Raw genomic sequence first — 9406 nt, forward strand, 5'->3', positions numbered from 1 at the left:
GGTGACTTAAAGGTGACAGATGTATTGTATAACCTGGTTTATGAAGAACAGCCCAACTGAAATAATAAAAAATTCCCCTTTTAACAAATACTTCAGAGCAATTTTATCTGTATTCTTATCCTGGAACAGTGGAAAATCCAGCAGAAACCCACCAGGTAGAAGCTTCTGTTTCCTAAAATACATAGATATTTTTAGCAACTCCTTACTAGGTCAGCTTGGTCTCCCTGGACTGGTGTTGGGAGGGAGTCCCATGGCTGTGACGAGCGTGGGCATATGGAATTAAAACACGTGAAATGATCATCCCTTGGGACATCTCAGGGAGTAATTGGCTACAGAAGACAAATCCACAGTCAGTAACTGTGCTGCCAGTTTTTTCAATGCTTGGTATGGAGGGTGCATCTATTTGCAGTATGGCTGCCATGATTGAAACCCAATCAGAGGGACATGCTGTAGGGCTGAAGTATAATTTGCATTCACTAGTTTAAAAATGCCATAGGGGAAGAGACAGTTTAGCATTTATTAACCTCATCTTGGATGTTGTGGGGAAAAAGTCATGCAAATGAACATGACCAAGTCCGGTTGGAAGTGCTGGTGAAGGCACATGTAGTGAGAATCAGATGGAGTCAGTCAGGCTGGGTGGATATGATGGCTGGTCTGGTCATTTTAGGTCAGATCTTTTTTTTTTTTCTTTTGAGACAGAGTCTCACTATGTCATTCTTGGTAAAGTGATGTGGCGTCACAGCTCACAGCAACCTCAAACCTTTGGGCTTAAGTGATTCTCTTGCCTCAGCCTCCTAAGTAGCTGGGACTACCGGCACCTGCCACAGTGCCCGGCTATTTTCTTGTTGCGATTGTTTTAGCTGGCCTAGGCTGGGCTTGAACCCGCCACTCTCTGTGTATGTGGCTGGTCCTGTAACCGAGCCTTTAGGTCAGGTCCTAAGTGACCTTCACCTACTGTCTCTTACTCTCGTTGTTTTGTAAATTTAGCTCCTACCTTAAAGATGCCCATCTTGAATAGTTTAGGAAATTGACTTTTGAATTGGAAATGTTGCAATAGGTTATGAGTTATGCTGATTATTATTTAAAATGAGAGTTAATGTGGTCTTTACTTTGACCCATTATGTACAAAACCGTGATTTTGGAAATGAAAGAACAGAACAGTCTTGGAGAGGCTCCTCTCACTGTTCGCCAGAATCTCTGACCTTCTGACAAAGTTTGGTGGCCCTGTCCCCATCTCTGGCTGACAGTGACAGGCAGCCAGACCCTCTTCTTCCAGCAACAGAGGGGTAGTGACAGATGCTCTTTTTTCCTGCCTTGTCCTGTTTCTCAGCTGTATTTCTAGAACTGGAACAAGAAGCAGTGTTGAAAGGTAAGGGGAGAAGCTCCCTAAGGGAGGATTCAGCATCACACAGGTTTCAGAGAAGGTCGCTGCACTTGTTTGCCTATGTGTGGGGAAACAGGGACAGTGACAAGGCTCTACTGAAAAAAATTTATTTAAATGAAGGTAAAAAATTACAGCCCGCCTATCCTGCTGACCTTGTATCAAGCAGGAAAGCGAGTCCACGGCAGATGACAAACACCAGGTTTTCAGAGCCAGCATGTCATGAATGACGTGACTTGATTTCAGACCCTTGTAAAAAAAAGAAAAAGCAAACTATATGCCTGCTTTTTAAAATTGTATCGAGGAAGGTTTTAAAGGAAGTTTCAGAGAGAGAGAGAGAGGAAGCAGTTTAGTGAGGAGGCATAGATTTTAATTTTGACTTCCGGGTACTTAGCAATTACGGGATTAAGATTTGGGCTAATTCTTTTTCTTAGCCCAAGTTTCTTCAGATGTAATGTAGGTACAATGATAATAAAGGGCTGCTTTGGGTGCAGGAAGGATGCTTAATGTGGCCTGGCAGGGAGATAGGGCTCAGTGCACAATTCCTGCTGTGAGCACTCTTGCTGCTGCTATGGTTACGACCCCTCCCTTTGCTGGCTGTAGACAGCTTCTGGCCCTTAGATTTTGAGCTTATCCTTATGAAAAGTCACTATGCTGCCAGTAAAGGAAATGGCCTGGAGCCCTATTCTCAGTTATTGTTCAGGATCTAGGAACCAACGGCACTGTATGTTTACTCAAGCGAGAGGATTCAGACAGCTTCCTCTAATGGTTGCAGAAAAGGGCTGAAGCTTTGTCAGAGGAGCTTTTGAGATCTGGCTAGCTATGAATGAATAATTAAAGCCCTGCCAATGCCAAGGTACCGCATAAATTCCTTAAAACAGCCTCTTTTCTCTATAATGCCCCCCACTGCAAATCAGATGTATTCTTATTTAGCCAGAAGCTACCCTTTCCCCCATCAGCAATTTCTCTGTAGTAGCTGTGTGGTAGCCTTACAGGGAGGCCCATGGCCCCCACAGACTTGGCTGACAGGGGATGGATCCAGGGCCAATGGAGCTGAGTGTGGCCAGTTCCTGTCTTAGCAAATTGCAGGAAGAGCCACTCCATGGGAATACAAAACCTGAAGGGAACAACAAGAGCCTTTTTTGCATATGGATACCCTCCTGGAAGGAGGGAAGGAGAACCACTGCCCTGTGGAAAACTTGGCCTATTTGTATAACATCCTGTTTCTGGAGGGCCAGAATTCTTGGGTAGAGAGGTACTTTAAACAAACAAAGAGCCACTCTTGAAAGTGTGCTAGGATTGAAAAGAGGCCAAGTCAAATCCCAGGGAGATCAGAAGATGTTATTAAGTGTGTTCCTGTCTCTGTCCATCAGCGGTGGCACATGGTAGTTCTCTAAGCTGTTTGAATCCTACGGGACTGGTTCCCAGCATAGATGCCTGCAGCTCGGCCCTAAGGCTGCTTGGCTGGACTGTACACCACTCGTGGCTGCACAGAGAAAGAGAGCGACTTTTATTTTTTGATGCTAAGCCTCCTCCATCTGTGAGCAGGAGAAAACAATCTACTTAAATGATCAGTTTTTTTGATTTTTCCATGTTCTGTTTCTTTCCCAGAATCCTTGCAAAGTGGCTTTCATGGCAGAGAAGATTGGGGTCCTTAGGTGTGGCATCTTTCAGCTTCCTCCTGGGGCAGTGACTCCCTGGACTCTGGTTCCTGGCTACCTTGCTGGCTTTTGGGTCAGAAGTCTGTGGCTAGAGGCCTCATGGTCTGTCTCATGCCATAGGGATTCACAGCCTCCCATTAGCTCGGCCTGACTGCAGACCCAATGGCCTGCTAAGTCTTCTAGCAGCCTGCTGGCCTGCACATTGGCCCCTGCCTCTGCTGAGAGGGCACCCCTTCCCTCCTAGCAGGCCCTGAGGTAGTTCTTGAGTTCACTTTTCTCTGTGTCACATATTGAGTATTGTATCAGATTATGAGTGCAAGCTCCTTTCTGGGTGCCTTCACATTCATAAAAGTTATAAAAGAGTCTCCCCTTACCTTGTCCTATCTTAGTGGTGTGGGTGCTCAGGTCACATTCCTCCTTCACCAAAGTCCAAAGTCCAATTAAGACAAGTCTCAGGAGGAATTTCCTCTGACTTTAGCTGTACATTGACCAGCCAGTTTCCCGAATGTGGCTGGAGCAGGGCATGTTGACTGCCTCAAAAGGTACCCTTCTGGGATTGGCCAGATCTGTTTTTGCTTCCCTTGGGTCAGTGAAGCTCTCCTCAGCCTGCTGTGATGGATCCAGGCAAGGATCCCTTCCACCTTCGTTGCTATGGGTGAGGTCAGGATGATGCTGTAGGATCCCTTCTACCTTGGTTTGAGTTACGATCCTTGATCTAGACTTGATCCCCTTGAGAGAAAGGTTGTACAGACACAAAAGACTAAACAGAACATGGTTAATTACCCAAGGGTAGATTCTTCCTAGGACTTCTAACTGCTTGTTCAATTCAGTCTCTCCCAGTTCTTTTAGGAGTCCCTGGAAAATTGCAGAGAATTGGTGGGGGCCTGTTACACATTATCTCATAAGGGTAACACCCTGACCCCTTAAAAGGGCTACATCTAATACTGAGCAAAATCAGTGGCGAGGCCTTTACCCAATGAGGCTTTGCTTCCTGGCAGTTTACCGATTCCTGCTTTTATGGTTTGTTCATGTGCTCTGCCCTGCCGAAGCTTTGAGGCCTGTATGCCACACGTAGTTTCTAGATGATGTTCAAGGCTTTAGCTGTCATTTGCACTATCTCTGTTATGCAGGCCAGTCCGCTGTCAAATCCAATCAGAGTGGCCACCTAAACCATGGGACCATTTCTCTGGACCACACTTTTACTACTTCCTGAGCCCTCTGTACCCTGATGGGGAAGGTTCCACCTGTCCCGAGTATGTGCAGTACGAAGGAGCACCAGTTTCCTCCACATCTGGACAACTCAGTGTATTCCATTTGCACATCTTCAAAAGGAGCTTCCCTGTAGGGCTGAATTTCAAGTAGCAGGGATGGTCCCTGTTTAGCATCAAGTTGGTTGCATGTCACACAATACTGGCTGACTTTCTTGGCAATGGTGGCCAACAGGGGAATGTAGAATCATCTCTCCAAAAGCTTCTTAACTTTCTTCTTTCTTCAGTCCTAAGTGCATGGCCTCATGCATACAACTTCTATAACCAACCTCAGATTTTCACACAGTAAGCTTTGATATTAGGTGAGGCATAAGTTGGTCAACCAAAGATACTCTTTGGTGTTCATAAGAGTGACCACTGTGTATGGTACCCAGACTTCTTGAGTTTTGTCCCAAAGTTAACTTATTAGCCTTTTGTACCAGCATGGCAGTGTCTGCAAGTGTTCTAAGGCACAGAAGCCATCATTTTAAGGCCCCCAGGATTCTACATTCTGGATGAGCACTCCCTCAGCTGTTCTATTTCAGTTCAAAAGGCTTAGCCAGATCAGGGAGGCCTAGCACCAGGGCTGCCTGCAGTTTTTCCTTTAGCTTCTTGAAGGATTTTGGTTGGTCAGATTTCTACTCTATTGGCCTTTTCTCTCCCCCCTTTGTGGCTTCATAAAATGGTTGGCCAGTCTGTATGTTCCACACAGTTTTTCACAGAAATCCCCAGGCCTTTCTTCTGGCTTGCGTACATTTGTGGCTTTCTGCTTTCCTACACTGACAGGGACAAAGTCAATGTTGAGTCCTGGGTAGAGAAGAAAACGATTTAGCAGTCACCTACAAATACCTACAAGTTCTAGATTTCCAGGTTAACGTTTACACAATGAGAACATTAGTATTTTTATTTACAAATATAGCACAGTTTTAAAAATAATACTTAGTTTTAAGAGTCCCTACAGAACAGATTCAAAGTTCTGGGGAATTCACCTGAATATTCCTAAACATCAGTTTGGTGTGGGACCACTTATGAGGCCATGTTGCAGCCACACCACTTACCAGGAAATTTTTATTCAAGTTCCAATTTCTCCTAAAGTATCTATATAGACACAGCAGCTAGAGCTTGATATTGTACAGATTTTCCCAGTGTAGCCAACAGGGGACCTTTGTTCAACCTTAACGCTTCAGAGAAAATATAACTGCTATATATAATTCTATATTCTTTGGCCAGTCTCTTAGTCCTGTTTAACAGATCAGTTTAGTTAAATAGCTATGTCTCATTTTATGAGCTGACATTGCAGACAAGGCTGGAATCTAATATAGGTGGACCAAAATGTTTTCCTTTTGAATTTTTTCTCTCTCTAATTTCTCACTTTACTAAAAACAAATTATAGCAGAACTAATTTAATTGCCAAAGTAAACTTTACTTTCAATATACGGGTTCTGATTATTTGTATAAAGTGCAGTAAGAATAATTATTAGCCATCTAGGCTTTTCTTCCGTTTAAAATTGGCTTTGCTGGAACCTTTTATAAGGAATCTTGGGTTAGACTTAAAAGCCTCTCACAAGCCCAGGTTTCATCTATGCCATTAGATGAAAATTTACCCTGTATGTGTTGGGTAAATTCTTCTTCTCTTGAGGTCCCCAAGCAAATTGTGATTCCCAGACCAGTCAGAAGGTGACATTCTTTACTCACCGCAGATCCGGAAATGTTATTGATGAGGTATCTGGCCAGTCTTTCCAATGGGCTTTTTTATTGGCCTTATAAAGTCAATCTTAATTCCTTAATGCAGTCTGGACACCTCTGAAAATGCTATTCCAGTCAAAGCCTTGGTAAAATAACCAGTGCCCTTCATCCTGTCCTATACAACAAAACAGATTCTTATTGAAATTATGCAAATAACTCTATTGTCAGAAATTAAGATTACTTACCAATGGTTTTCAAATACTGGAGAAATCAAGGAGAAAGAGAAACTAAATGTTTCAAATTTTGCTCATAAGTACTTACACTGCTGAAAGGTACAAAGAGCTCAAAGGATAGAAAATGATTTTCTTGACTTGTGGAAAACAGAACACAGAAAAAATCAGCAATGTTTCAAACAAAAAGCTATAACAAATCATCTTGGTTCCATGTAACTAATTTCTGTTTTGTTTGAAGTTAGATTAGCAATACTCACAGACATGTTAGCTTTCTAATTAAAGTCCTGGAAGTTTGCTTTTAGCCTGAGGGTATTAAACCTCTAAAGTATTAGAAATTTGAATTTGAGAGAGAACTTGCCAGCCTGCTCTACTACTTTCCTTGAAAGGACAAACTTTGGACTTAGCCTGTTACAAAAACACTTTCTGAAATGAATTAAAATTATTATTGACAACATACACTAAAACAGACCAACATTTCTAATATGAGAACATATATGTATATACATAATCCACAGAAAATTAACCACCATTTTATATTTGACAGTATTTCCTATATAGTTTTAACATACCAAATAAGCTTCACTTTCTTCCTACCAAGCAGGCCAGGGCCCAGACTTCAGAAGAAACAAAATTTCCCAAATGGATTTCTCAGAAAAGACCCAACTCTCCCCTTGATTAAAGGCACATCCTTTAATCCCCTTGATTCAAATTAGTCTTTCTCAGACTTTCAGTGGTCTTAATATTTCAAAAAGACCAAATTTAGAGTTTTGATTTTGGAAGGTTTGTCAAATATCAAAGGCTTAAAACATTTGTTCAAATAGGATCACAAGCCTAAAGATTCCATAGTCAACTGGATCACATGTAAATTCCTTCATTAATTTCCTTTTATGAGCTTTATTCGACCTGCACAGACAATTTATAAACATTCTAAACCTCCTTTCATTTCTGCCCTGCCTTTCATTTTCTTAAATAACTATTCTGTTTTGGGACAAAATTTATGACATAAGATCCTTTATTATACAATGCCATTTTTCTTTCTATACAATTTTTTTTACTCTCAAAAAACCACTTTCCACAAGATAGGATCACAGTTTACTATGAAGTTAATTATTCACTTGGCTAAACTGATAAGAAGGGTTAAAAAGGCAAGCATCTTAAACTGTAGTACTCTTAGCTGTGCAAGTTTCATATTAAACTTTATTCAAATTAATATGAGGGTACATTATTTATGTTACATTGTTCTCACGTCCAGGGTAAAGTTCCATTTGTAGAAGGGGGTGTGTTATACACCCTCACAATGTGCACACTGAGATCCCACCCACCTCATGCCCTCCCACCTTCTGTCATCTGTCCTCTCCCTATCCCCTCCTGCTTCCCTCTACCCCTGAGCTGGATGATAATAGTATTCTATTGTTCTTAAGCACATGTAATTTTTTTTTTTTTGAGACATAGTCTCAAACTGTCATCCTGGGTAGAGTGCCATGGTGTCACAGCTCACAGCAACCTCAAACTCTTGGGCTTAAGTAATTCTCTTGCCTCAGCCTCCCAAGCAGCTAGGACTACAGGTGCCCACCACAATGCCTGGTTAGGAAAATTTAATTGTTTATGTATTGATTTCATATCAGTATGGAGTACATTGGATATTTATTTTTCCATTCTTGCATACTTTACTAAGAAAAATGTATTTCAACTCTATCCAGGTAAATGTGGAAGATGTAAAATTTCCATCTTTTTAAATGCATGAATAATATTCCATGGTATACATATACCACTGTTTGTTGATCCATTCATGGGTTGATGGGTACTTACATTGCTTCCATGACCTGGCAATTATGAATTGAGTTGCAATAAACATTCCAGTGCAAATGTCTTTGTGGTAAAATAATTTTTGTTCTTCTGGGTAGATACCTAATAATGGGATTGTAGGGTCAAATGGAAGGTCTACTTTTAGATCTTTGAAGATTCTCCATACTTCTCTCCAAAAGGGCTGTATTAGTTTGCAAGTCTACCAGCAGTGTAGAAGTGTTCCCTTCTCTCCACATCCATGCCAGCATCTGGTGTTTTGGGACTTTGCGATGTGGGCTAATATTGCTGGGGTTAGGTAATATCTTAGAGTGGTTTTGATTTGCATTTCTCTGATGATTAAAGATGATGAGCATTTGTTCATGTGTTTCTTAACCATTCATCTGTCATCCTTGGAGAAGTTTCTGTTCAAATCTCTTGCCCGCTTGTAGAGAGGGTTGTTTGTACTTTTCTTATTGTTTAATTTGAGTTCTCTCTAGAGTCTAGTTATCAGGCCTTTGTCAGATTCATAACATGCAAAAATCTTCTCCCATTCTGAGGGCTATCGGTTTGCTCTCTTAGCGGTACAAAAGCTTTTTAGCTTGATCAGGTCCCAGTTATTTATTTTTGGTGTTGCTGCAATTGCTAGGGGGTCTTTCTCATAAAGTTTTTTCCTAGGCCAATATCTTCAATGAAAGATGATTAAATGGTTGTTTCTAATGATGTTTTCCCCATACTCTCTTCTAGAATCTTTATTGTTTCATGTCTTAAAGGCTTTGCCCCTCCTTTTGTCTGCTCCACAGTCAAAGACTGTTTAACTTCTTAGGACCTGTGGACTCTTTCATGGCTCTCTGTACACTCTCATACCATGCTCTGTCAATGTTAGAACCAGGGTGTTGGGAGCAACAGGTCAGATTCTACACAATCAGGCTGGGACTAGAAGTCCAGGAAGCCCCACGCAGGGAACTGGCCACCAGGACCCTAAACAGAAGTCTTGCAGAGGACTTTACACCAAGGATGTCCTGTGAGGCTTGGAGTGCAGGAGGTTAAGAGTCAAGCCTGAAAAGTAAGTCCATGGTATATGGATGCCTTTCAATCCCAGGAGAGACGCAAGCATCCTGAGTCTGGTGTTCAGAAGTGTAAGTACAGTTCCTGAGAGGGAAGATCAGGTGGGAAGAAGACAAAGGTAGAAGACCAGGCATGGGACTAGCAGCAATGGGTTTGGCAGACTGGCCAACACAAAGGTCTCACCTTGAGATTCGGTGTCCATAACTCAGTGCTTAGGGTGCCGGTCACATGCATTGGGGCTGGTGTGTTCAAACCTGGCCTGGGCCTACTAAACAATGACAACAATAACAACAACAGCAAAAAAAGCTGGGCATTGTGGCCGGCACCTGTAGTTCCAGCTACTTGGGA

Source organism: Otolemur garnettii, unplaced genomic scaffold, assembly GCF_000181295.1.
Source record: "Otolemur garnettii isolate 467f Iridium unplaced genomic scaffold, OtoGar3 scaffold00136, whole genome shotgun sequence".
Lineage (NCBI taxonomy): Eukaryota > Metazoa > Chordata > Mammalia > Primates > Galagidae > Otolemur > Otolemur garnettii.